Source organism: Cyrtonyx montezumae, unplaced genomic scaffold (genome assembly GCF_038088225.1).
Source record: "Cyrtonyx montezumae isolate F1298 unplaced genomic scaffold, pur_monq_1.0 scaffold_13, whole genome shotgun sequence".
NCBI lineage: Eukaryota > Metazoa > Chordata > Aves > Galliformes > Odontophoridae > Cyrtonyx > Cyrtonyx montezumae.
The window spans coordinates 22,024,132-22,051,651 of record NW_027071859.1 but is presented as its reverse complement, the minus strand read 5'-3'; the positions used below and the strand labels follow the sequence as shown (position 1 = coordinate 22,051,651).

Below are 27,520 nucleotides of genomic sequence, written 5' to 3'. Positions count from 1 at the left end.
GAGCTGAGAGAAGGATTTGACCTTATTTCTTGTATTGTATTCTGAAGGTAAATCACCACGATGAGCGAGTCCTGTTTGCTGACCGAAATGCAGTAACTGGGCATGTGACAGCCAGCTCCAGGTTTCCCAGCAGCGTGAGCAAAATCCATGCCCACAGCAGCAGCAGCAGAGCAGATTCTGCTTGTGGGTCTGAGAGGTGGAAGTGTGAAATGGAAGCAAGGCAGGTGCCTGGCTCCGGAGGTGAGCGCAGCCCACGGCTCCCGGCAGCTTGCTCCAGCAGGCAGCCATCAGCTCTGTCACGTCTGCTCAGCCTGTGGCCCTTGTGAAATAAGTCTCGTTGTTTAAATCCCTTCGGCTAACAGGATTTACATGATAATCCTGCGGGCTGATAGCACATAAGCAATGGAGGCCAACTGTCACCTGGGAACCTGCCCGATTGCTTGCACATACACTTCCTTAAATACAGATGGCACCTACACTCAGGGCTTACAGAGGAGGCAGTGGGACTAGAAGCACTCACCTAATAAGGCTGGGGCCCTATTTTGTACTTTGAGAGCAATTTCCAGCTCTGTGGTCTGAAACTGCAGCAAAACATTAACCGACATGCTGTACTAATACATGAAAAACAAGTATAGCCCATAGCATGCCCATCCCATAGGTCAGGAGCTGCAGTTGCTTTGTGGCACAGATGCTTTCACCCAACAGCACAGGCTGAGAAGTGAAGAAGGATTCCAAATCTGGTTTAAAGTAATTTCAGCAGGTGGAATGTAATCATGCGGGCTGGAAAATAGCCAAGGTGCTGATTAGCACCCTTCAAAAAGCTACAGGGAATCACTAATGATCAGGGCTGTTTGATTAGCTGCTGTTGCATTCTGCATGCAGAGAGCTGTGTTCCCCACTGTGCTCTGTGGCTCTTCTGGTGCTTGCCCTCATGTGCTCCCTCCACAAGGGCTGGCAGGCACATCAGGGCACCCTCTTTCTCCCAGGAAAGTAAAGCTGTGCTGGCACACAGAGGATTGCCCTTTGTACTGTGGCCTGGACTGAGCGCTACAGCCCCTGGTATGTTTTGTTTCTTGTTTTTTGCCTTTCTTTGGGAGCGGGATTCAGCCTTGGAGAAGTCTGTGGAACTCTGCCTTTGGCTGGCTGTGCTGCTAGCACTAGGAAGCACTTCCAAGAAAGCTGAGCTACAGTTTCTATCGCTGGTTCAAAATAAGATATTTATGATCCTTTTTTTTTTACCACTGGTATTCCAAAAAGAGAATGTTAAAATAGATTTGGTATGAATGGCTGTATTCTTTACTGTTCTACAGTTCAGTGTTTCCTCTGCTGTTTCAGCCAGCATTTCCTTGTTACCATCTCTCTAAACCTTATCTAACTTCTGCTCTGTGGCTATTGTTTTTCAAGTGCCTTTCCTTTGTTTTCTTCACTGATTTTTTTCCATTAGTTTTCAATTTTACTTTCATAGAATCATTGAATGCTTTGGGTCAGAAAGGACCTATAAGACGATTTAGTTCCAACCCCCTGTTGTAGGCAGGGACACCTCCCTCTAGACCAGGCTGCTCACAGCCCCATCCAGCCTGCCCTTGAATGCCTCCAGGAATTCATGACCTCACTGGGCAACCTGTTCCAGCGTCTCACCACCCTCACAGTAAAGAATTTCTTCCTAACATCTAGTCTAAATCTTCTCTCTTCCAGCTCAAAGCCTTTTCCCCTTGTCCTGTCACTACATACCCTCTTCCCCAGATTTCTTGTAGTTCTGAACTTTTCTGTTTCCTTTTCTGTTTCTTTTCTGATCCTTTTTCCCACCTTACTAAAAAGAACTGCCAACACCATAAATATATGTTATTTAAGTGATACTTTATAACATAAAAATAATGGAGGCACAGGCAGGACGTATGTGTTTTTAGAAAAAGAGATGTTGTGAAAGTACCTGCAGAGAGACACTCACCAAGCTGGTACTGAAAGAATTGTGTATAGAATGAAGGCATCCATCCATGATTTAGTTTTGGCCAAGGAATGAATCCTGGTGCTATGGAGGAGCTTAGCTCCTGACCACAAGGATCAGTTTGTTCCTGAGGTGACAACATGACCACATACTTTTTGGTGTGAAGAAAGAGACTTCTGTGTTGCTCTGGTGACCTAACCTCATGTGTCCCAGTGCTAGGCTGAAGGGCTGCAGCCAACTGCCTTGGTCAGAGGGGCAGGGCATCAACCTGGAAGGGACAGTTGGTGAAGACAGCAAATCCCAAGGAGGTGCAGAGGTGCTCATGTTATTAATACAAAATTGCCCTGAAAATTGGTGAAAACAACAGATTAGATATTAGAGAAGGATGGAGGCAGACTTCTCAACTTCTAGTTAGTTCATGTGAACTCAATCTCAGCCCACTGCTCTTCCCAGCAGGTAAGAGCAAGCCTGGGTAATGAAGTAGGCTGCAATGTTTTGCTGGGATACACCCCCAGCTGTGGCACCAGGATGGCCACGTCTAGTGCTGGCTGCTAGGATTTAAATGACTGAATCTATTTTTTACTAAAACTCTGGACGGTTTCTACACCAGTAGAGACTTGTAGCTCTCCCTCCAAACTACTCCTTCTGCTAACAATACCTACTGTACAAACACCATGATTAGCAGAGCAGTGGGCTCTGAACAATGCCTGATATTCTTCCCTCAGATTCATGGCTTACTGCAGAAGCCTCATGAGACACCTCCTCTCCACTCCTTATTTCCATTTGCAAAACCATGCTTGTTGCAAGATACAGGCACTTGTCCCACCTCCACCTCGCACCTCAGGGAAAGGCTTTGGTGTTTCAACCCCAAGGCAGGGCAGGGCTCCTTGCACCTCAGCTGAAGCCAAAACAGTGCAAAGGCAAGTCATGAACAATTAGTCCTTATGAGTCTGCTGTAATATCTTGGTCTCCACCAGGGACGTTACTGGCATCTTGTCGTGCCTTCAAGTGCCTTGGAGCTGGAGGGAGGAGGGACCTTGAACCAAGCTAAACAGCTACTTGTCTGTGGATTTAACCCAAATCCCTCAGCCTCCCCAGTAAAACATGCCTTGCAGTATCTCAGAGAGCAGCCTGTAATGGGCATATCCCGAGGCAAGAGGCCAAGCAGCAGCCCTGACTTACAGCCTGGAAAACAACTATCACTTCCAGGCAAGGGCTGGGCCCAGCCCACACCTGAGGTGCACCATTCCTTGGAAAGGGAACTGCACTGGAAAGGCCGCTTGTTTCATCCCTTGTGCTGTGCATAGCCTGGTGAGGGCTACCGGCTTCAACTTTGCACTGGTGCTCTTGGGAAAGGGTTATCTTGTCCAGCCTGCTGGCACAGAGCTCTGTGCGAGTGCTAAGTACTCCCTCTGGGACCAGTGGCACAGTTCTCACTTTGTTGTTTTCCTCAAGTCTGAGATCTCTTCAGATGGGCAGAGGATGGTGTGCCATGGCACTGAGCTTGGAGGGCACCAGTAGCAGTGGTGGTGGTTGGTTGAATTCCCCCATGTCCAACACCTGGGACAAGAAGATGGTCATCAGGTTGTGGTTGGACTTGATGATCTTCAAAGTCTTTTCCAACCTGAGTGATTCTATGGCAGCAGGGCAGCTAGGCCCTAAATCATCCTTAATTGCCCTACATCCCCATCATAGAGCGAATTTAATGCCCTTTGTGTGTTTCCCAGGCATTTGGGCAAGCCTGCTGCCTCACGCTCAGAACTTATACACACACCAACCGCACGGAGCTTTTGCAAGGGAAAGGAAAGGCTGTGTATCTGATATCATCCTCAGGAGTAGGAGCTTTACAAGAGACTTTTTCAGTGTTTACAGCCTATTTAAATTCTGTTATCAAAACTGTCAATTTAGTAACAAAACAGACGAGAAACAAAAATGGAGATAAACAAATCCTCATTGCTTCACGTGATGAGATTTCATTTTCAACCCATCTCAGGACAAACCACTCCCAAATGTGGCTTGTGGCTCTTTGCTGGGCAGCTGGTTGCCCCTGCAGTCTTTGATACAAGTTGTCAGGAACAGTGCAGTTTTTCCTTTCAGAGGGAAGGCTGGGAAGCTTCTGAGCCCTCATGCCAGATCCAAAATGGTGGGGTTGTATTTGATAGCCCTTTGATTTAGAGAAGAGTTTTAAGGCAACAGTGGAAAGTAAAAGAAAGGACAGCTGGGAATGCCTAGATTGAAACCTAGATGAGTGTCCACATGTAGAGAAAGAGCCACCAAAATGTATCTCACAGTTTTAGTGGGGTTCCTCTTGATTTGAAATGCTTAAAGCAAAATCAGAGAAGGGCTGGTGGGCTGGCACTTGGGAATTGCAAGCAGTAGGGTGACTGCAGTTTGGCAAATGAGCTTTTGTCAACTGAATTGAAAGAAGCGCCTGAGGCAATGTTCCCAGCCTTGTCAAGGAGTTTTAAAATGACGTGCTCTATTTGCACATTGGTGTGTTTTGTGATTCAGCTGGTGAGCTCTGGCTTCTTGCTAAGGCGGGGTGACTGCTCTCCAGTCATCGTCTGTGGTATCTGTAATCTCACTTCTCTATTTCTGTACAGAATGCAGAAGTATTGTTCAGTAATTAAAACTGAACTGAGTGCAGATTGTTTTTCTTCCTTCATGAGACATTACATCAGATAAAATGGCATTTAAAAAGGGAACATAAGAAATATAAGGTTCTTAATAGCTTTTACCCAAAGTGACATAATTTGTCATGACCCAAGAACAGTTTGCCACATGAAATCCAATTTTTTTCTCTAAATCAATGTGAGGCTCATTCGTTCTGCTGTAAAAATCAATGGCAATTTAAGAAGTCGGGACTTGTTTCTTTGAAAATCTAAAGCCGGACATTCTCTTGTCCCTCTTCCTTTTTACAAAAGAAATCAGCAAATCTATGCCATCACAGAACTGTAGGGGTTGGAAGGGACCTCTAGAGATGTTCCTGGAACTCTTCAGAGTGCAGATACTGATTCCACCAGGTGTGGACTTGCTACGCAGTTCCCAGGGGTCAGTCACAGTGTTCATCTGCGCTAAGGTTTCACTGACACAGTAAATAAAAAACTGATTGAGGTCCACTCAATACCTGATGTTGTGGGGTTGCTTTCTTTCAGCTCTAGTTGAATGAGATGGACCAGTGTGGTTTTCTTTCTCCTTGCAATTTCTGATATAGAAAGAAGAGTTAATGCAGGGAAATAAACCCTTTTCTTTTTTGGGGAAGGTAAAAACAAAAACCACAAAAGAGCAAAACTAGATAATGTATTGAATGCCCATTTTTGAGACTCTGCAAGCAATTAAAGCAGAGAAGTCTGCTTGCAAGGAGAGGAGCACACTGCAGCAAGTACATCAGCACTTGTCTCTGCAGTGACAACTGACACTGTAGTTTCGCTGCTCCTAACTCAGCACAAGCACCCACTCGAGAGAAGAGTGGTCCTGTCTTTCCTTGCTCTCAGTTCTCAGTGCCATCCTCCGTTGCATCCATTCCAATGTTCATGCAGCATGCCAGACCCCACTGCTCCCTGAGCAGGTTCTGTCAGACATCCTATGTGAAGAGGTTGTAATGTTTTAATACCAAATTTACTTATTTGACAATATTTGACATCACGAAGGATTCTGATTATCCAGAGTGATGCACCAATATACTGAAATCATAAGGCCATTTACACAAGCCTTGTTGACCTGCTCAACTGATACTGTTGAACTGTAGTGATTAGAACAGTGGCCTCCTTCTGGTCCACTTGGTGTTGAGGCAAGTTCATCTAGTTATGCACTGAGGGACGTGCTTAGTGGTCATGGTGGTTGTTGGTTGGACTGGATGGTCTTAGAGGTCTTTTCGGATCTTAATGATTCTGTGATTCTACAATTTCTTTGCAATAGTTGTGGTTGCTTCCTACATTTTTTCCCGAACTTTGTAAGAACATCATCTTCACCCATCTCCTCTGAGCCTCCTTTCATGGATCTGTATGTTTGCTCTTAGGTACAGGATGTTGTGCTGTGACATCAAACCAGGAATCGTGTTTTACAAAGTTATGTTACACACACTCATTCATTTTGGGACCACGTGTTTTCCCTACAGATTTGTGACAAAAACCATACTACACATTGTGGAGTGTAATAGTGTGGTAAGAAACACTGATTAATGTGAGCATTAAATACAGGAACAAAGATGTGGTGCTAATATTAAGATGGGGAAGTTCAAAGCCTTCCAGTGCCTGTGCAGCCCTCTGTGTTGTCCCTGGGGACAGCCATTCCCAAGGCCCTGGCTGTGGGAATGGTAATCCTCCTCCAAGAGCCATCACCACACATGGGATAACGTGACGGCGACTTTCCAGTTGGGCCTGCAGAGATTAGGGCTGGGGAAAGGGCAGAGGAAAGGCAAGCACTGTATCTTGAAATAAACGCAGGATCTAAGTATAACAAAGCTATCTGCTGGAAGCAGCAGAGCAGCTAACAGCCCTGCCCTCGGTCACGGCCCATGGGAGCTCTGCAGAGAGGAAGCAGAACCTCTCTGCTCCAGGCACAGCACAGGCACATCTGTGGTAGAGCCCTGTGGCTTCAGACACTCACAGGACCACATATTATTGCTCAAGTGTCAGAACCATACTATTATTAAGCAAAGTACACTCTTCTACTATCCTTTAACCTTGTATCGTCAAAAGGGTAAGTTACGCTGGCTTTGCTTGTAGTTCTAATCCTAATGGACTTGGTGCTGCTGCCATTATTAGACAAGCCTTTACCACGTGGGTGGAAGCCGAAAACCAGCCAAGAGTGAAGAGACAAATAAGAAACTATTTGAAGAATGGGGACTTCAAATGAGAGCCTTTGATGATTAATGCACTGCTGCTGCAGTCATGAGAACTGGGCCAGAAGTTGAAACTCTGAGCTGCCTTTCCTGTGGGGTTAGTGCTCCAGCCACAGTGTTGGAACAAAACTGTGATGTTTATAGAAAGAGATGCAGTCAATGATCCATACAAGAGCTGTAACAAGGCAACTACCTTGTCAAAATGATACGAGGAGGAGCAGTGCATAGCAAAAAGCAAATAGGCTGTGGCAATGCTTTTTTCCTCATAAAAGTAGGTTGAAGTAAGCATGATATATTGAAGCTGATGGTGCATTGTTTGTCAGCAGTCCAAAGCTAGGACCTTGCTCACACTGTTTGGTGTGTGCACCTGCTGTGTGCAAAAGGTAAGGGCTGGAGGGGCACAGAGTCTTTGCACAGAATAAAAGGAGGAATTACTCGTTCCTCCTGAGCCTCAGAGGATGCTCTGCACAGCCCCTGTACGGAAGATGAATATATTCAGGGAGTGTGTGTGAAACTGCTGTGTAAAATAATAAAATCTTGGTGTTTAATGCTGGGAGGTGTCCATACATAAAAGATTTTTTAAAAGCACTCCATTGAGCTTCTCCTGCTATTCAACAAAAAAGACAACAGAGCTGTTTACAAAGACCATTCGTGCATGGTTAAGTGCATACAGAAATCTCCATTCAAGTGAAAGGTGAGGTGGGTGTGAGGATACCACCTATGCTGAACTACAGCTTCAAAGTGATTTTTTTCTCAGCAACAGCTGTATCCGGAATGTAGCCCATTTCACCAAGGAGTAGGAGTTCAGACAATTTTTAACTCATCTAATTATAGCACGTTTGTTGTCATACTGTAATTAAGAGCACTGAGGCACACATATATATGCCTAGATGATGGTGCCAAGGCAAGCTGCTAGCAGCTGTAAGTGTCTTTGTTGTACTCACTGCTAATTTAAGTGTAGTTAAAATATATGTAAGGGCTCGGGCACCTTAAATGAGCCCCTGCAGGCAAACAAGTTCCTGTGCATGAGCAGTAGCTAGAAGCCTAAGCCAGAGTGAGAGTAATGCATTCCAGCTTCAACCTTCGAGGATTCATGCTAATATACCTCATTTCTCACTTCCAATAGGAAATAAGAGCACAAACAGTTTATTTCCGTGGTTGAAATGATGCCTAGCAACTCACTGAGTGGCGATAACATGGAGTGTCTGAGTTCCAGCTGTTTCCCCTGTCCCAGTGAAGCCCTCCCAGAGACAAAGGGGTCTGGGGACATCCCAGCACAGCAATTCCCACCCCAGGCCCAGAGGCAACAGGGAACAAGGCACAGCAACTGCTCAGAAACGTTTGGTCCTTACCTTGTCATCACGTATTTCAGTAAAACATGGAGGCCTTCAGGCACAAAGTTGGCAAGGCTGACAAGAGCTGAAGGTTCATGAAGTCTGGAATGGCAGAGCTGAAGGAAAGTAGACCTAATACTTAATATCTTTCTTACTTAAAAAACAAAACAGCACAGCCTGGAACACCAGAGAAATGAACTCCTGCAAGCCCACAGCTTTGTCGCACTCCAGGAGATAATCACACATTACACAAGTTGTTTGCCTTGCAGTACTGCAACACTCAAATCACTGCCAATTTCCGTGTCTCTGGGCTTCTTCAGTCAGTTTCTCAGAGCACAGAAAATAACTTATGGTTTCTGTTTCAAAACACAAGAATAATCTGAGGTTGGGCATATGCTGTACAGATTCCATTTTAGGAAAAGTCAGTGCATAAAATTACTCCATTAATAAGATACAAAGATAGTAAGCCAATCACACTGGATCTCCATCTTTTGAATGAGAAAAAGGCAATTACAAGAATTGCATACAATAAAAAAATTCTCTATAACTGATCAGATAAGAACCTGGTATATACAGTTAGCAAGTAATACAGCTATTAGACACTGATGCAGGTAAGTTGAGAAATACCACCTTTTACCACAGAAATCTCTGAAAAGATTAACCTTAAATGCAAGACACAAAACTGTCCCAAAAGAGGAACTTTGTTTCATATGTAGTTATGCTAGAGAAATAAAGACAGGGAAAAAAAAGAAAAAAAATAATCAAGAACTGGATCTCATAATCCCAAATTGTTCATAGGAGTGGCTGCTCGTATGTGTGTATCTACTACCCTTCCCCTCTGAGTACTCAACAAAACCCACAGCATAAACTCAGCACTGGAGCTCGATCAGGCAGATGCTGATGTGACAGACAAGCACACAGTGTCTGATTATAGTGCAGTCATGCCATTCACCCATAGCTCTACTCCAACTGCCTCTAAAAAGAAACAAAATAATTTCTAGAATCCCTAATAATTGTAAGATTTCAGTCAAAGGACTCAAAATACAGTTTGTAGTGGACAAATAATCAGGTTTTAGCAGACAATGACTTGGACATTTTATAAATGCAAAACAGAAATTTAAGCATGAAAATGGAATTAAAATTACAGCTCAAATTCTGCACCAAAGACACAGGGAAAATGTCAAGTATCATTAAAAATAAAATAAAAATAAAATTAAAAGGTGTGAGGTTTAATGGAAAATTATAAAACTGAAAGACAGAACTCTTCTTTTTTTCCAAGGACCCAACCATAATCTCCTGTTGTCATTAACGTGGGCCTTGGATGGCTGCCTCTGTCTCAATCTGTAAGGTAGGGTCTGTAAAGTAAGCGATCTTTGTGATAGGGGACGTTCATTGTGGCTGCTAACCTTGGGCAGCAGGAATAGAGTAGAGCTGAAGATACCAAACAAGAAAATCTCATAGGTTCATAAGGTTGGAAAGGACGTACAAGATCGTCTAGTCCAACCATCCTCCTATCACCATCCCTACCCACTGAACTACTAAATCAAATCCCTTAGCACCTCACCTAAACGCTTCTTGAACAACGCTAGGGACGGTGCCTCAACCACTTCCCTAGGCAGGCCATTCCAGTGCCTGACCACTCTTTCAGAGGAAAAAATGTTTCTAAGGTTACTTGATGTTACCTGATGTAACTAATGTTTCTAATGTTTCATGTGCCTAAGGGTGAGAGAATGGATTAGATTACCTTGAAAACCTTTGCTTCCCTATGTCTTGTGGTGAGTCACGAAGCGTCTCTGTAGAGCTGCATGAACAGTGCCCAATCTTCCTTTGGAGCTCTTTGGGTAGTTACCAACATCACTCCAGCAGGATGCAACATGTCTCTGCCTTTCTCCTATCTACTGAACATTCAGCATCCGTGCTGTACACTCAGAGAAGGAACCTTCCCTACTCTGAGTTTACAGTCTAAAGCAGTCAAACTAGACAAGGAAAAGAGAAATAGCCAGTGTGATCTATCTCAGTGTCATATCCACTGTCATTCCCATCTGGAAAATAAAAAGCAGTACTGATACCTAGGAGACAGGGAAATAAACCATCCTCCTGCCCACGGCAGGAGGGTCAGACTAGATGATCTTCAAAGGCTGCTTCCAACCTAAGGTGCTCTATGATTCATTCCATGATTCCCAAGGAAACCCAAACTAGTTTTCATTTAACAACAGGTGTGATTATGCTAAAGTTTCCCCTGCACAAAAGCTGGTGTGGATTCGTGGCATTATCTCACACTGATTACTCAGCAGTGTGCTGCTGGCAGTTTGCTGCCAGGGAACGTACCCAGGCTCTGAGTGCAGTTCTCCACTCTTTTGGGTGGTTCACTTTTCAGAATTTCAGTGTTGGTCCCATGAAGTCCACAATGACCACCGAGAAGATGAAAAACTGATATATTGGTTATTATAAATATTTAAGCTGGAACTTAGGTTTTTTTTTTTTTTTTTACTAACTGCCTGTAAAACATACTCCCAAGCCATTCTTCTTCCCAGGTTGTGCGAGGTCTTGAGGGCAAAGGCTAGTTCTGCTTTCTTGGCTGAGAGCTGAAACAGGGCTTCAGCAAGCAACAGAGCACAGTAGGTGTGCAGAGAATTCATCTCCTAGGGAGAAGATATGCAGGGGAAGGCTCAGTTCTGTGTACTGAGGACTCAGTATCTTGCAGCCAGGAAGGGAGGCCTAGAGCTGGTCTGCACAGCGATCCCAGAATAAAATAGACTATTAAAATCACATTCAACAGTTCTAGTAGAGGACAAATGTACAGATAACATGGTTTTCTTTAAGAGAGAAGATCTTTGTACACATAGCAGATTACAAAGGGAGAGGAACTATGGCAGAACCTGAGTGCTCTGTCAGGAAGCAGCCTCCTCAATAACAGGGCCACAGTAATGACCTACACTGATGGTTCAGGTAAGAGTTGGTGGCGCAAAGTTCAGCAACAGGGCAACCTGAATGGATTTAATACTTGAAAAATTCCAACAGGGAACGACAACCGTTCAGATTTATGTGCATGCTTTTAAGTCAGAGTATTTACAAAAATACTTTTCCTTGCCTCTTTTGGGTTAAGACAGTATGATTTCCAAAAATCACTTGGACAGTGTGCTGTTCAAAACTGCTTCTCCAAAGCAGAACAACTAAGACATTCAGTGGAAATAGAGTGGCGTATTCCTACCAGCTCTACTATACTGAGTGCTGTAACAAGTCCAGATGCCATTCCCTCTAGTTTTGAGTTGAGACAGTAATGAAAGATAAAGCAGAAAACCGGTGACAGGCTGCAATGGACTATGATGTTGTTTTGGAAGAACAAATGTTGTTTTGAAGGATTAGATGTTGCAATCTATACAGTAAGCCAACAAAATAAACACCATAAAAGGAACAGTCAAGAAGCATCCAATTTCTAACATAAAATAATGTAGTTCATTATTTGATTGCAATTCTAATTAGCGCTGAGATGATCCTCACATTCCACTCCCTTCATAAACCAGCAGAACTCCATATGGGCTAAGTGGCTCATGCCCCACTAGAGCTGGGATTTGCCCCAGACAGAGGTACACTTCGAGCAGTTTTGAAAATAAGATGCCTCTGCCTGCCATTTCTAACACAGGAGCAACTGGTGCAGAATGACACGTGGGCACTACCTACACAGTTAGCTGAGTGCGTGTGCCTCTTGCTGAAGTGTCTGCTCTTGTCCTCGTGTTCTATCTTCATGACTCTTTTGAAACTACTTGCTCCTTTATTACTTGCTCATCAGAAACGCCTTTAATGTCTCCTGTTGACAGTGACAGCCACCTAGCAGTGTCACAGGGAGAAACCAACAAGTATACAGCAGCAAGATCCCCCGGGGCTCATTTTCTAAGCCCAGGGCAATGGAAGCTTAGCAGCCAACTGACGGCACCAAAGAAAAATGCACGTATCTCAAGTAACTAAGATAAGCAAGAGTGGATTTTCACCAAATTTTCTTTCTGACATGCAGCACTGTGAGAGAGAAAAACATACTATCAATAACAGCATAGAAAACTTTCCAATTATTTAGCATATGTTTTGTTTGGCTAGAAATAAAACATTTGCTATCACAGAACACCATCTGTTCTGCCTCTGGGGCAAGCCTGGCTTTTAAAACACATCACAGGTTTGCTGACTTGATACAGTCTTAGAGAATAATCATTCACCTACAGCTCCAAACAGTGTAGTGAGATATAAGAAGAAGAAATGCAGGAAAATAACTGTGGTTAATATGAAATGAATGAAATTGGATTAGAAATGTGGGAGCAGTACCCTGCTTCCAGTCTTGCATATGAGAATTTTGCCATTGATGGCAGAAAGCAAAAGCACTCTTAAAAGTTACAGCAGTTGGTAAAATGAGCATCCCTTAGAATAGAGTCAGTGCGTTCACACCAGTTCTGTGCTGAAGTCTCAAACTCGTAGCCTCACCCTGCCACTTTTTATAGTATCTGCCAAGCAAGGAACTGACAAGAAAACCCTGTCCAGAAGCTTTTTGCATGGCAATCAAGTAATCAAAAGACTTAGACAAAGTTTTACAAACAGCACAAATCATTTGTGCTTTGCACAGAAGAAGAAAATGCTATATTCTGAACAGAGAGATACTGAAATTCCAAGCCTAGTCCTTTCGTTCGGTGTTTGATTTAAAGTGAACAGTAATCATATCCCACTTATCTCACTGATAAAGAACATGGGACTGCCACAGTCAGCCTGGACAGAAGCCAAAGCAAACTCAAAGCAGAACTGAGAACTGGCATTTAGATGACAGTCACAAATGATGGTTGTTAATTCAAGTCAAGAACAATTGGATTTATTTGTTTCAAATCGCAATAGAGATCTATTCATCACAGTGTGCATGATGAACCATTGCTAAATATGTATAGCACAGATATCTAGTTGACTTTTGGGAAGGAAAAGATCTGGTTTCTCATCTCCCTCACCCCCATACAAAAATAAAAATAAAATGTAGGCTCATTTCCCTTGCAATACACACTTCCATCACTTTATCCAAGCTAATTTCAAGCAAAACACCAATGGGCCTTCTACTCCAAACTCTTAATTCTGTGCTAGAGCTCTTGCTGACTCTCAGTTCTACTTATGGCTGCTCCAGCTGTTGCCCTCCTATCTTCATTCCCAAGCACTAGCAGCTATTTAGCCTGCTCTCTTTGCTTATCGCTGCATAAGGAGCAAGTTGCTTTAGTGAGGACAAGCATGCCTGCTGAGGCCCCCTGTCATCTCTGCTACAGATACCTAGGCTGGGCTGCTCATGGCTTGGCTTTCTGCAGTCCTCAGCATTCTGCCTCTTCTCTCAGAACTATGATAGTCTTGAGACACACATAAATCCCCTAGTGGGGACCTCTGGATGAAATAAGTTATCTAAATGCAGGGCATAATTTGCTTTGTGCCGATCCTGGCAATCTTTCTGTCTAAACCCCTGATAATGATTAATTGTCCTCCTGAACTCCAGCCTCATTGATCCTGCTCTGATAACAAGGTCTATGAAGTCCATCCTGAGCAAACACTGCGATAGCATTTCCATCAGCACTCGACAATGAGGCCAACAGTGATGTCTTCACTAGTGAAAAACTTGCAGATCTTCTAACAAAACACTTACAAATCCAAGACTCAGGACATATGCAGCCCAAAATGACAATGGCCTGCCCCTACTCCTTGTCAAATGCTAAATGCTTGGTGCTAAAACTACTCAGCACATTTTAAACTCTTAAAATAAGCATGAACAAACAACCCATTTGTTTACTTAGTTCTCCTGACAGGGTTATTCTGAAACAAAGCTTCCTGTGCCACGACCTTGTTCTCATTTTCTGACTGATAAGAGCACGAGAAATTCAGAGAGGTCAGGTGAGGAAAAGAAGCAGCAGATCAGGGAGTTGGTACCATGCTGGCAACGCCCAAATTCCCCAGCTTCACCTCCCCTGCTATGCTGGGCAGGAGGAAAGGAGCTCTCTCCCACGCAAGGAAGCGCTCGCCTTTCAGCAACTACTGGCCCTTGCACTGGCATTCCCTGTGCTTTGCTTCATCACTTCTTGCATCTGAAGTTGCAGAGGCTGTTATTTATTTTTAAACTGCCAGATTGAGTCTTAATTATTTAAGCATCTTCTAGATATAGAAAGCTGTTCTGGCTGTGAAAGTAACACTTGGTGCAATCAAATCACATCAATAAGCCATAGAAACAAATGTGTATACCCGTTGGGAAGAAACTTGTTGTGAATGTTCATGCCTTACTGAAAACCATTACAAAGGCTCAGATCACAAAGGGAAAGATGATAGAAGGGCTTCGTTCCTTCAGAAAGGGAAATGGGAAACTTGGGCTTTAAAAGCAAAAACTGTACATTCTTAGTAACTAGGATCAAGAATAACACTGCACTATGGTGGGGCCACAATGTCCAGTTTGGAGAAAGAATCTTTCTAATGTCCCAATCTTAAATAAGGGTTCTTTTTCAGCTCACACTGTGCAAACAAACAGTTAAAACGTTGTCTGATAGAACAGAGTATCACCCTAGGGGACTGTTTGCACACCAAAGTCAAACCAGGCCAGCTGTACATGCACCATGCTGCATAGGCTAAATGGGCATGGACATAGGACCAGTGAACTACTACAGAAGAAAAGCTACTGGAAATCAGGGTGGCAAGGTTAGCTATCATTTGCATTGATAGCTTTATCCAAACAGCCTTTTCTTACAGTCAGAAGGAGAAAAGATCCTTACACCTCCAAGTCTCTAAAATTGCTGACTATGCAGCTCAGTACTGCCTGTTGAGCACTAATCTTCAATCTTGAATACAACTCAAGCGAAGTGCTGCTCTATTCCTCTCCTTAGTGAAGCAAAGCTGCTCTCCGTGTAACGTTTTCATTTAATTAGCAAGGAGATGAAGCAAAAAAAAAAAGCAAAAAAAACAAAGCAAGGAAGAAGCCATCTCTCTTCCAGCATGAGAGAGTATGAACAGCAGCCTGACAGGAAAAGAAATTTAATTCTGGCCACAGTGACCCCCAGGCTCCCCACTGTCGCCTGCTATGGGCTGTCTGCATCCAGTGGAGGTGTGAACAGTGTGGGGTCGGTTCTCCACTGAACATACCGCCTGTTGGAGAGAAGCCAAACAGAATGCATTAGGATTCCTTCCTCAGACATCTGACACTGTCAGGACAGGTTCAGAATATATATCTAAATTACACAACAAAATCAGGGTTTTATTGTATGAACAAGATAAGATCTCACTTTATTTACCACACAAACTGCTTCCATTCAAATACATTATAATGTTGTAAAGCCCTTTACTGCAAACATAGCAAACAGATCAACAGAACCTACCTGCGACCTTTAATTTAGGCTTGTGGCTTACCTCATTATGGCAGTCTTTAATTACGTTATCCCATATTGTTTTTCACTAGGATGGAAAATGCTCATTTAATGAGCAGCCTCTCAATATTTTGTTTAATCCTCAGGAGTCAGTGTGGAGGCTCAACTTGTTGTGCACAGCTAGAAGCAGCTGGACTCCGTGCTGGGTTCCCCCTGGGCTCTCTGCATTGGGAGCCAAGTGCTGCCATCCCACCCTGTGCCCTTGAAGCCATCCTGGCACCACTAAGCCACTGAATCATTAAGGATGGATAAGATCATCTAGTGTAGCTATCAACCCAACCCCACCATGCCGGCTAAGCATATCCCTCAGTGCCACATCCACACGTTTCTTGAACACAAAGACTGTCTCCGGAATCACCCCAGGCAGCCTGTTCACTCCAACACCCCTTCTGAGAAGAAATTTCTCATAATATCCAACCTAAACCTTCTCTGGTGCAACTCAAGGCCATTACCTCTCACCTCATCAGTGTTAGCTGGGAGAAGAGGCCAATCCCACCTCACTGTAACCTCCTTTCAGGGAGTTGTACAGTGATAAGCCTCCCTGAGCCTCCTCTTCTGCAGACTGAACAATCCCAGCTCCCTCAGCTGCTCCGCACAAGGTCTGTGCTCCATCCAGATCCCTCACAGCTCATCGCTCTTCTCTTGACACGCTCCAGGGCCTCGCTGTCTTTCTTGTAGTGAGGGGCCCACAGCTGAACTGCACTCGAGGTGCGGCCTCACCAGCACTGAGCACAGACGCATGATCACCTCTCTGCTCCTGCTGGGTGCGCTATTTCTGATACAAGCCAACACTGGCCTTCTTGGCCACCTGGGCACACTTGCTGGCTCACATTCACCAGCTGCTCCCCAAACCCCTTGGCTCCGTGCAGCCTGCCAGCCGCTCTGCCCCAAGCCCGTATGGACGCACCCGCGAGGCCAACCCAGACACCCATAACATAGCGGCGCGACGGCTCCCAAACCTTCCACCGCAACCAAAGCCTTCGCCGGCCATGACGTCATACCAACCCCCCCCCGCCCAGCCCGCACCATCGTTACGTCACGATCAGCCCATGGGGGGCGGGGCCGGACACAGGGCGGAGGAGCCCCGCGGCCCCGCGCCCGCCCCCGTCCCCGCCCCCGCGGCCCCGCAGCGTGCACAGCCGGCCGGTGCCGCCCGCAGCGCCGTCAGGTAGGACCGCCGGGCTAGGGTGCGGCTGTCCGTGCCCGGGAGGAAGAGGAGGAGGAGGAGGAGGAGGAGGAAGGGCGTGGGGTGGTCGGTGTGGCGGCGGCCGGGTTTGGGGGCGGCAGCCGTGCGGGGGGCTGGGGGCTGAGCAGGGGTTTTCCACCCCAAATCGCCTCCCGCTTCTCTGGCAGCATGATGCAATCCGGCATTGCCATGGCTACTGCAGCTTCCCGACCCCCGCCTCCATCCTCAATGGGGAAGCGGGTCGTTCTCCGTGCGTGCTGCGCGGGAGGGGGGGGGGGGGGGAAGGGTGAAAAAAACAAAGCCCCCAAAAAAACAACAACAAGAATTAAAGAAGACAAAAGGCGGAATCAAAAGCTAACGGGAGCCGCTCTGTGCCCCGCGGAAGTCGCTCGGAGCATCCCGAGCCCCGCGCGGGGCGGGAGCGCTGCCAGGCCGGGCCGGGGGCGGCGCGGGGACGCGGCCACGTGCCGCGGATGCGCGTGGGCTCCGCTGGGAACTTCCCCGCGCCGCTGTATGCCGCTGCCCTCCGTCCCGGGAGCGCGGGTCGACTCCCGGCTGCTCCCCGTCCGCAGACAAAGGCGGCTCTGCGTGGCCGAGCTCTCCCGCCGGGCGCCGCCGCTCGCTGCGGGCTCCGGCCGGGTGCTGAAGACGGACTGACTCGTGTCCCGGCCGGCGGGGATGGCGAGGAGGGAAAAACAGCGCGAGAAAAAGGCGCGGGTGCTGGTGTGTTCAGGATGCTTCCGAACAGGAAGTCTCGAAACCGCTCCTTGTGAGCGACGCACGCCCTGCAGCTGCAGCCGGGCGAGGGGGAGCTCGGGCTGCTCGGCCCTGAGACCGAGTTTGATGCCCGGGTAAGGCAGTGCCCGGCCTGCGGCCCCTGCGCGCCTGAAGCTGGTGGCCCTGGGACGGAGGGCTGTGCCAGCGGGGCGCAGCGCGGATGCGGGTTCAGGCAGAGAGGAAAGGGGTTTGCTTGTTTTTAATGCCAAGTAATGAATAGCACGGAATCTAATGTAGGTGTTCCAGCCTAAGCCTGCCTCCTTCCTTTGCCTGAGGGTTTGTTGGAAGGGTTCGTGGCTCGTGCTGGGTGCTGGCGTGCCCTTGCTGCCAGGAGCAGCAGCACAAACAGCATCAGGGCGGTAAGCCTGCGTGGCACTGCGTTATCTCCTACTACTCAGCAAGACTGGAGCTTCCACAGTGTGCGTGTATCTGGGCTGCAGCAGGCAAAATCTGTTGCTGGAGCAGCAGGTAACAAAAGCGTGTTCCAGAACAGGGCCAGTTTGCTGGCTGGGATGGCTGTGTTGGCAGGCACAGATGAAGGGTTTCCCTTGAAGCCTGTGTGCCTGTGGATGGCATTGCTTGGCGTGCTGGAAATCCCTGCCAGCTTTCTGCACATGTCAAAGAGAGCAGTGCACCAAGGTTAGCAATGGGTTTGCCATCAAAGATGCCAACCAACAGGGCTTAAGGGTCCAGGACACTACAAAAAATGCCAGAATTTGGAATCCTGTGCTGGCTTTCTTACAGGCTGCAAACTACATGAGTAATGAATGCTTGAAGCATTTGAGGGTTCCTTTGTATGTTTTCTTGTCTATAAGGAGCACAGGAAATCATAAGTGAACTAAGGTAAGCGGCATGGTTTTAGGGACATGGTTTAGTGGTACAGTGGTGATGAGTTGATGGTTGGACTATATGATCCTAGAGGTCTTTTTCAACTTTAATAATTCTATGATTCTAAGCCTCCAGTATTGTAGCATTCAAAAGCAATTGGAGAGCAGTCATGAAGTTAACGTGCCATGGAGCTTTGCCTCGCAAGTTCAGGAGGAGTTGGTCTGTTTGTCCTACTGTGGTCATACTCATTTAAAGGACAATTACAGTTTGTGTAGTTTGGTGTACTTTCTGTATCAGCAGTTGATAAAGCATCTTAGGATGAAACTCACGTGTACCTGTAACGTAAACATAGCATCATTACGGGTATTTAGCTGGTGTGCTTTTTGACTGACCTTTCAGTATACTTAGTACAGTATTGCAATAAGTTGTTGTCTTTATGTTTCTCAGCAAGAATTCATCACTGCATTCCTTGCCTTAGTACAGTCAGAGCTAAAATTAAATATTTTGAATTCTCTCATCTTTTCTGTTCTTTCCATGTTGACCTTCATTTTATGTTGCTTTTAAGAGGAGTTAATTTGGAGAAAATACAGTTAACAGAACAATAGCAGAAAAATCTGTTGGTGGGAAATAATAATGTGACTTTGGCAGACTCCTGTACAGTGACTTCAATTGCTCATTCTTGTGCAGCTTTTTGGTAGGACTTTTTAAGGTTCTGGTTTTTTGGATGCAGATCTGACCATTGTAGGTTTCCAAACTGCTGTGGCGTTCCTGTTTGGGTGGTCACATGTGGAAAGCCCAGCGCTGAGTTGTCAGTGAGCACGTTCTTTGTGAATGCTGTTCCACTGGTAACTGCTTAAATGCTTTCACATAGTGAACAGACCTCATTCCTTTACCTTCCTCATTTCTGGGCCACAAACATGAACATGCAACATGAAACACTTCTGTGGCTGTAGAGCTCAAAATGCCCACCAGGGTACAGCAACATGGCAGCGCTCATATGCAAAAGTGACTTGCAAGGCCAAAACGATTCCTGTCCTTACTATCTCCTACCTGCCCTGTACTGGTCTCAGCAGTAGTTGGAGGAGTGAGTCTCCTGGGCAGTGACTGTGCAGGAGGGCAGCTGGGAGGCATCCAACTGTTACCATGCTGTCAGCTTGCTGCCTGGCCAGAAGTGACCCCCTCTGAGTCAAGAAGCCAAGCTGCTCTTGTCTTAGGTGGAGTTGTCTGCTGGAGTGAGTGGTGCTGGATATATTCCCTCAAACCTGAAAACCCTTTAATTTCACTGCTGAGGAGCAGAAACATGTAGAATCATAGATGGTGTGGGCTGGAAAGGACCTTAGGGATAATCCCTTTTTAACTCACCTGCCATGAGCAGGGTTGCCCCCCATTAATGAGGCTTCCCAGGCCCTATCCAACCTGTATTGAACGCCTCCAGAGAATACTCCTGCAAATGGTGTGCTGTCCTGACATGGTTCCTTTTCAAAAGTCTTGAATTCCGTTTGAGATTTGCTATCTCTTTGTAGAGGTCATGAAAACACCTATTTATTTTGATGCTTTTTGCCATAAGCTTCCCTGAACAATCAGTCAGCTTGCTCATTTTGTCTTCTTAATCTGTCCTCCCTCATTGCTCCGTCTGGAATTAGCCTGATACATGTGATACTTTTGAGGCTGTCAGCCTCAGCTCTAGCAGTAACATTCTGCTTTTACAATGTACCAAATTATATCCTTCCGGGACACAACATATGTTTCTGAAAGCTGTATAATAGACTTCAGAAATTGATGCTTTCTGTGCGCCACTCATACTTCAAAACGCTTCACAAAACTGACAACAATCCTTGTAATCTGTAGCTGTTTCGTCACGTACAGTGTAGTCTCTAATTTGTTTTGCGATTCCTAAATGCATTAACAGCACACAGATTCCTGCACTTCAAATGATTTATGCATGCTAGCATCTGAGACAATTTTTCCCTTAAAGATGGCAAATATTCCTCCACGCCCAGACAAATCAAGAGGATAAGTAAGGAATTGAGTAGAGGTTAGTAGAGGTTTAGTAGAGGAGTAGAGGTTAGCTGTTTGAAATCTTGCTTCCAGTTTAATTGCTTTTCTTTGTTCAAATAAGTAGTCAAATCAGACAAATGCTGCCTTGAATCTTGCTGTCAACATACCTCTCGCAGTTGCAGTGTGTGTGTATGCAATCGACTCTATTGAAATTGATTTTGTTTATTAAAATGTACTGCCATGGTTTCTCTGTTTATATTTTGGTGTTTGGGACACGTTATTGTACAGGGTAAATAAGAGCACAAGAACAAACTTGCTCGAAGTATGTGACCTGTGAATGCTCCCGCAGTGCGGTCAACACGCTAAGGAATTATTTCATTTCCTCGCTGCGATGGCTGACTCACGCAAAGCACAAAGCATCAAGCGTTGAGGAAGCACGATGGCAGCTCAGTAAATTCCCTTACCAGGTGCACAACTCTACAGATGCGTGCTGCTCAGTGAAGCTGTCACTCCTCCAAGAACAAATGAATCACGCTACTAATGCTGGACTCAATGCTGTAAGCTAGGGTCGGGTCTCAGCATCCCAGTGCATCTGGATTGCCCTTATTAAAGCATTATTAGCTATATAGGTTATGCTTCAGTGGTTCCTTCCTAATGGTATCTGTGAATTTACAGTTTCATTTACACAGAGCAACTGTCCCTGTCCTGCTACTGCTTCCAAGTGCTCTCTCTCCCCCTCGTGACCTTGACAGAACTGTTATTCTTCTTGCCAGCTGTATTTGTGTTGATTGGAGGATAACTGCTTCCTTCCCCCTGCACAAATTGAGGCACTCTGCTGTAAAAGAAATGCCATAGTGTTGAGTTCAGATACCACGCTAGTTTTGGGGGAATCTGTGTGCTGATGGATGTTTCTGTTGGTGTCATGATTTTAGGGATGTTCCCATTATGAGACCAAAACACATCCCAGTATCTTATGTTTTTAGGCCATGTGTATAACTACTTACTTCATAAGCATGCAAATTTGCAGGTGCCTTATTTGCTAATGCTTTTTTAATTTTCTCTTTTTTAAATACTAGCACAGACATGCTGGGGAACATTTAGGATTGAGGCAGTGTGCGTGCCATGCCCATGCTGGCTGAGGATCCCCTGGATGGGCCAAGCTGTGAAAAATGTGTCCCTCCCTCAGCTGCTGTACATTTGCAGGAATTTGAGCACTGAGAGGCTCTGCCAGCCCATTGGAAGTCTGAGGCAATTCGAGCAAACACCACCTGCCACCAGGCTTCAAAATAAACGAAAACTGGCATTTCTCTGTGGACAGGGGCAAATCAGGTTTTGAAGCTCTTAGAAATGAGGAAAATTTGTGTATTTGTGTATTTGTCACTACTTGATCAACTCTTGTAGACTTCTTCCAGCACAGGGCTGCAGTCTTGCATTGGTCCTGTGTCCTCCACTTTGATTTCAGTCAAGGCGATCAACATCTGGGAAACTGTAAACCTTCATACTGTGATCTTGAAGACTTCCCCTCAGGAGTGCTGTTTGTATGCATGTAATTCAATCAAGAAGCTTCTCTTAACCTTCTCCTGAAGGATTACTTCTTGTTCCCGGCTGGCTTTTAGAAGTGCTGATCATCTCCTAGACAAACAGTAAGGAGAACCTTTGACTTAAACAACCATTAACCAGTTAGCAGGGTGACATTCTACGACATTTAGGCCTACCCTTTAAAGAAAAGAAATTTGAGAAACCTTTCTGCATGCTGAAGTTTTAGCTTATATGCCAGTTACGGTGTGTGGCTCTTATTGGTACCTAAATGCACACATGTTCAGCTCAGCTGTGTGGTGCTTCTGTGCTAGGCCTCCCGTGGGAGTTGCAGGACAACTGCGGGCAGAAGGACATGAAGCTGGATGTGGCTTTGAAGTATGCAGCTACAAGTTATGTATCATATCCTAGAATCATAGAATCACAGGCTTGGGAAGAACCTTAAAGCCCATCCACCTCCCTTGCCATAGGCAGGGCTGCCCCCCACCAGATGAAGCTGCCCAGGGCCCCATCCAACCCGGCCTTGAACATCTCCAGGGTTGGGACATCCGCAGGTTCTCTGGGCATCCTATGCCAGTGCCTCACTGCCCTCTGAGTAAAAAACATAGAATCAATAAACTATATAGAATCTTACACTTGCATTTGTATGTATATATTGTGATGCTGTGTGGGTTGCAGGGTCGCAGATGTTCATAGTGAAATTCTGGGCAAGCATCCCTATCACCTTCTGCAAGAGGTTAAAGAATAGCATAGTCGCTGTAGGACACGTGTGGGGAGCACTAGCAACGTATGTAGTGGCAGATCCATTGCTCGGTGATAGGAGACAGAAGGCACTGTGTGAGTCAGTAAGGATTGATGCATTTCAGAAGCCTTGTCCTGTTAAAAACAGAGAGGAAAAAAGAAATACAAGTGGTCCCAGGAAGGTCACCACATTTCAGTGTAGATCATGGCTCTGTTAATATAGTAGCTGCTTGTACATTAAAGTTTTGCATACACATATGCCATTGTTAGAGCCAGTTGTGTTATGCCACTTACCATTAGAGTTTATGTGATGTTAGCTCTGTCTTCTGGTTTTGCAGCCATTCCCAAGTTCCCAAGTAATTCTGAAATGTCTGGGGGTCCTTGAGGCACCACTCAGCCCTGGCTTCTCCTTGTCAGGCTCCTGAATCCCCTGACTTCTGTTACCCTTTCTTCTGCCCTTTCAAAGCCATCATTATCTGCCTTTGAAGCAAGCAAAAGCAAAATGCAAGCCTGACAATGCATTGCAGAACAAAAATAACATACTTCGGTACTTTTTTATCTCCTGTATTGATTTCTTGCTCTATCACCACTGCTAAGTGGTTGCATTACGATACAGAACGGGATCACTAATGTTCTTTTCTAAGATTTTGTATCATTTTTTTCAAGTCCCCCACCTAACTGACTCATTGGTTCTGGATACGGTACAGAGCTCATTTAGCTAATGTATTCAAATATAAGCTCCAGTTGAGTAACTGCAGAGCTATTGTGAACTTTCAGTTGTGCAGGCTAAATGCTCCTTGGTTTTACCAAGCGCACATCAGGCTTGGATGATGTGCAGGGCTGGGTATCAGTTGCGCATAGCACAGGTCAGTTCTCTGGGTGTTTGTGTGGGCTGGCTCTGTGTGCTAAAACAGGTACTTAAGAACTTAAAATAGAGCTTTGAGTCCTGAAGGACACCATAGATGAGAACACAGGTAGAGTGTGTGGGAAATTATCACCTCGGAATAATGTGTTTGCTGCAGTGCTATTTGTTGCCTTTGGAGGAGGTGACTATCACCTACCTACAGCATTAGGGCTGTAAGTGAATTGCCAAATGTGTGCATGTGGTAGATCGTCAGTAACACTAAGGGCTTTTCTACCGTTCTTCCCCTTTTGTTTTTCCTTTTCTCTCTTCTCCATTTCTCTCTGCCAGTTTCCCAGCATTGCCCTTTGGGAGCTGGCTTGCTCAGCAGGTGCTCTGGGAGGTTCTGCAGAACAGGTGAGCAGAGCTGGGCTGTGTGCTGAGTCATTGGAGGAGTCCTGGCTGGAGTCAGCAGGTGAAGGACATTATTTAGGCCGTGGGCTTGAGCACTGTGCTTCCCCTGTCTGCTATAACAGGTCTACCTAGTGGAGAGTCCCTTTCTTCTGTTGGTTCAGAGGTGCCATGCCTGTGTGCAGGATCCATATGCCATGGCGATAAAATGCAGTGGAACAACAAGCTCCAGTCACCAAGACTGGTTTGGAAAAGACCTTTAAAGTCATCTAGATCCAACCCTCTGCTATAGGTAGGGACATCTCCCCCTTAATCAGGTTGCTCACGGCCCCATCCAGCCTGGCCTTGAACACCTCCAGAGTGGGGCCATCCACAGCCTCTCTGGAAATAGGTGCACCTCGGAAGATAAAGCTCTGGTTTTGCTTCCTAGGCAACTTGTTATGTTACCATTCATGTGCACAGAGTTCTGTGCGGGCTAAAGAGCTTCTCTTTTCCATAGAGTTCAAAGAGTTGTTCTACAAGAGTGGATAATGAAACAAAACTTAATTCCTTCCCGTTTTTCACTCCTGGCAAAAGATTAGCGCTTATAAAATACACTGTAAGTTAGGTTTTCATTTTGCTGTAAGCGGAAAGGAGAAAGCATCATTTTCCGTATATAAATCACTTTCTAATTATCTAGCAATGGGTTTTTCCTATATAATGAATTTAATTATAAGATCCAGGCATTGAGTTAAACTGCTTGGAATTATCAGAAAATCAAAGTCACTGACATTTTTTCTCAGGCTCCTGCACTTGAGGCTTGTCTCACATCGTTACTGAGGACTTAATTATTGCTTCTTGTAGTATAATATGCTTTAATACTGAGCATTAAGCTCTACTGATGAGTATCTCCTCCATCTTCCAAGATCCTCAGCTTCAGACTGACTAATGTGTTTTTGTTCAGATTCACCTGACTCCCCATGTTTAGTTCTTTGTTTTTATCATTTTCTTCCCCACTGTTTCTGTCTCTTGGAATATTCTTGCAGACTGAACAAAGCATTCAGGCGTCCCTTTGTGAAGAAGCCTGTCCTTGATCCCTGTCTGTGCAATCTCCTGATGGTTGGCTCTCTCCTCCTCTTTACATCCTGCTCTCTCACAGCTGGTTTGGATTGCATCCATCCTTGGTCCTGCGTTCAGCAGGTCAGATACTAATGCATCTTAAAATCTGTCTTTTGTATTGTGTACATCTTGTCCCTCTTTTATTGATTCTTTTCCAGTGCAGTAATCTGTCAGCTCGTGCTGTAGTGTTTACATGTACGATATCTCTATAAGGTAGCTCTGTATGATGTTAGCATGTTCTGTATGACCTTCTGTGACTTAACATTCCACATTTTTCCTACAGATCTCATGCTTTCCCCCAGAACACTTCCAATATGTAAGATGCAGTATGTACAATGCATTTTATTCTGGCTGTACTTGAATAGTGTTTTATAATTCTGCCTTAAAAACAGAGACATCTTCCTCTTTGTCTGTATTCTTTCTTTACCTTCCTTTTTGCTGCAGCCTTGGTTTCCTGCCAAGTGGTGAGAAACAGGTGGTGGAATGGACATGGCCGAAAGCTCCTCTCCTCACTGGGTTGTTTTGGAGGGCTATCCTCATTTCCTTTTTTTTTTTTTCCCCCAAGCCAGGGGTGCCTCTTGTATTTCTATACTGTCTTCCCCAAGCCAGAAAGCTGTAAGGCAGAAGGTGCCTGTCTGGTACTGCCCTATAGAGGAAGCGATGGTTGTAGGGCAGAGAGAGGAAACTCATCACCTTGATGAATATGGGTGTCCTGTCCCTGTGTTTGGAACAGATATACCATGCTGAATTACAGTACTGACCCTGCCTTTGTGTGCTAACTGGAGAGCAGGGTCAGACAAGGCTGCTGGGAAGGCCCTCCCATTGCATCATGGGGTTTGGAAGGGAACCCCTGTGATGGGGATTATGGGGGGGGTTTACCTTGCTCTATGGGGTCTGTGTGCATGGCCTGGTGAGCTGCTGCACTAGGGATAGAATTTGCCAGACCAGGTCCCAAATTTAAGGAAGCTCCCTGACCACAATAGCTGTTTGCTTTGTTCCCACTCAACATTATTCAGTCCCTGTCACTTAAGCATAGTTGCCTCAAGTGGTTCAGTTTCACCTGGTTTTCTGCTGTATGTCTCTTGCAAATGTATAAATTGCACTGGATCCTGAGACATGGTTTTTGTATTATGTTGCAGTTACACCCCAAGGTCCCTCTCTTCTTTTTGTTTGAACAGTAGGTCTGGCTTCATATTTAAGAGGATTTATGGGAAACAAAGGATCATTTTCCTCTGGCTCGCTGTCACTGGGATCACCCCAGATATCCCCATCCCAGTCTTCAGGGGATACTCTTAGTTTCCTTTAAAATGTGCATTGTTGGGTGGGAGGAAGCCTCCGTAAGGATCATCTCAACCCTTTCTTCCAAATTTTTTCTTTTCTCCTTTTCCTCCTGTAACTGTTTCTGCAATTGTTCGGCTTTTAAAGACTCCATAGCCTTAACAACTCCATAGCCTTCCTATCCTCTGTTTCTTTCTCTAGGTCCTGTTCCTTTTTACTTCTATTCTTCTCCATACACAGCTTCTAACCAGGAACCTAACCCAGATAACTCCTTTCCTTTTCCATCTGTAGTGCAGCCTCTAGCTGCCTTTAGGTGCTCTTCAGTGACTTTCCAATTATGCCAGTTGTCATGAGCCCACTCTGTTGAGGAGCTGGGACTCAAGTTCACTCCATGCTTCATTATAAGCTGAAATACCACTTGCCATCTTGTTGGCTGCACCATTTGTTGCGGAGGAGATCATGCACCTTGCTGGTAGGAGAGCAGCAGCAATGTGTTTCATTGCTTTAGAAAAGCTTACGCAACTTAGTAACATCGGTGTTGGCAAGGTCATTTTGTTGAATACTGGATGGAGAACAGGGTCATTCCCAAAGCTGCAGTTTTAGTGCAGCTGGTTTCTTCATTAGGAGAGATTTTAATGTCAAGAGGGTTTCACTTGCACCAGGAATTTGTGTCTTGTTGAACAAAAAGAGCAGCAAAGTTTTAGAGATGGGATTTCCGCAGTTGCCTGAATTTTTTGTATTGTAATCTCATAGAAAATGGCCTGGCAGCTGCCAGATGTGTGGACAATGCTTTTTTTCTTGAGTAATCTTAAAGTTAATAGAAAGTGTCAGTGATGTGATCACACCAAGCCTTACTGCTATCTTCTCAACTCACTGGTCTTCCTCACCTGAAAGCAAGCGATAAGGAACTGCAGTGCTTGCATCCCAATGAAAACCAAAGTACCTATACGTAGAAGTGCTTTCTTTCCTAGTTTAGCATGGAGTCAGATCTAAGTTCCAGCATCCCTCTTTGGGCTGCTAACCTGGTGCCCTGCATCATGTGCACCTCACTGACTTGGCACAGGACTTTGGGGGCACAGCCACAGCAGAGTCTCACACAGGTACATCCTCACAGCCCTTTGGGATCCCCCAGACTTTTCAGCTCTCAGCTTCTGCAGCAGAAATGCCACCAGCTGGCTGCCTGTTGGCATTTTTGGCAAATCTGTGAATGAAATGCTGCCAGGTGCCCATGTTATACAAGAAGGCAAAGGAGTGGGAGATATGGGAGTAAGGCTTTTGTTAGAAATCTCCTG

The 27,520-nt window shown here is 45.5% G+C and overlaps 1 protein-coding gene across 2 annotated transcripts in view; it reads left to right on the top strand.

The window, feature by feature from the left end:
- The first annotated feature begins 16,646 nt into the window (after positions 1 to 16,646).
- ELOVL5 (ELOVL fatty acid elongase 5) overlaps positions 16,647 to 27,520 on the top strand; it is a 40,741-nt gene continuing 29,867 nt past the window's right edge. Inside the window, exon 1 of one of the 2 annotated variants that reach the window (XM_065730823.1) lies at positions 16,647 to 16,702. The gene's annotated coding sequence lies outside the window, so the exon portion shown is untranslated. Of the gene's footprint in view, positions 16,703 to 17,891; positions 17,966 to 27,520 lie in introns of those variants that run through there. The other variant, XM_065730824.1, reaches the window with a different exon arrangement.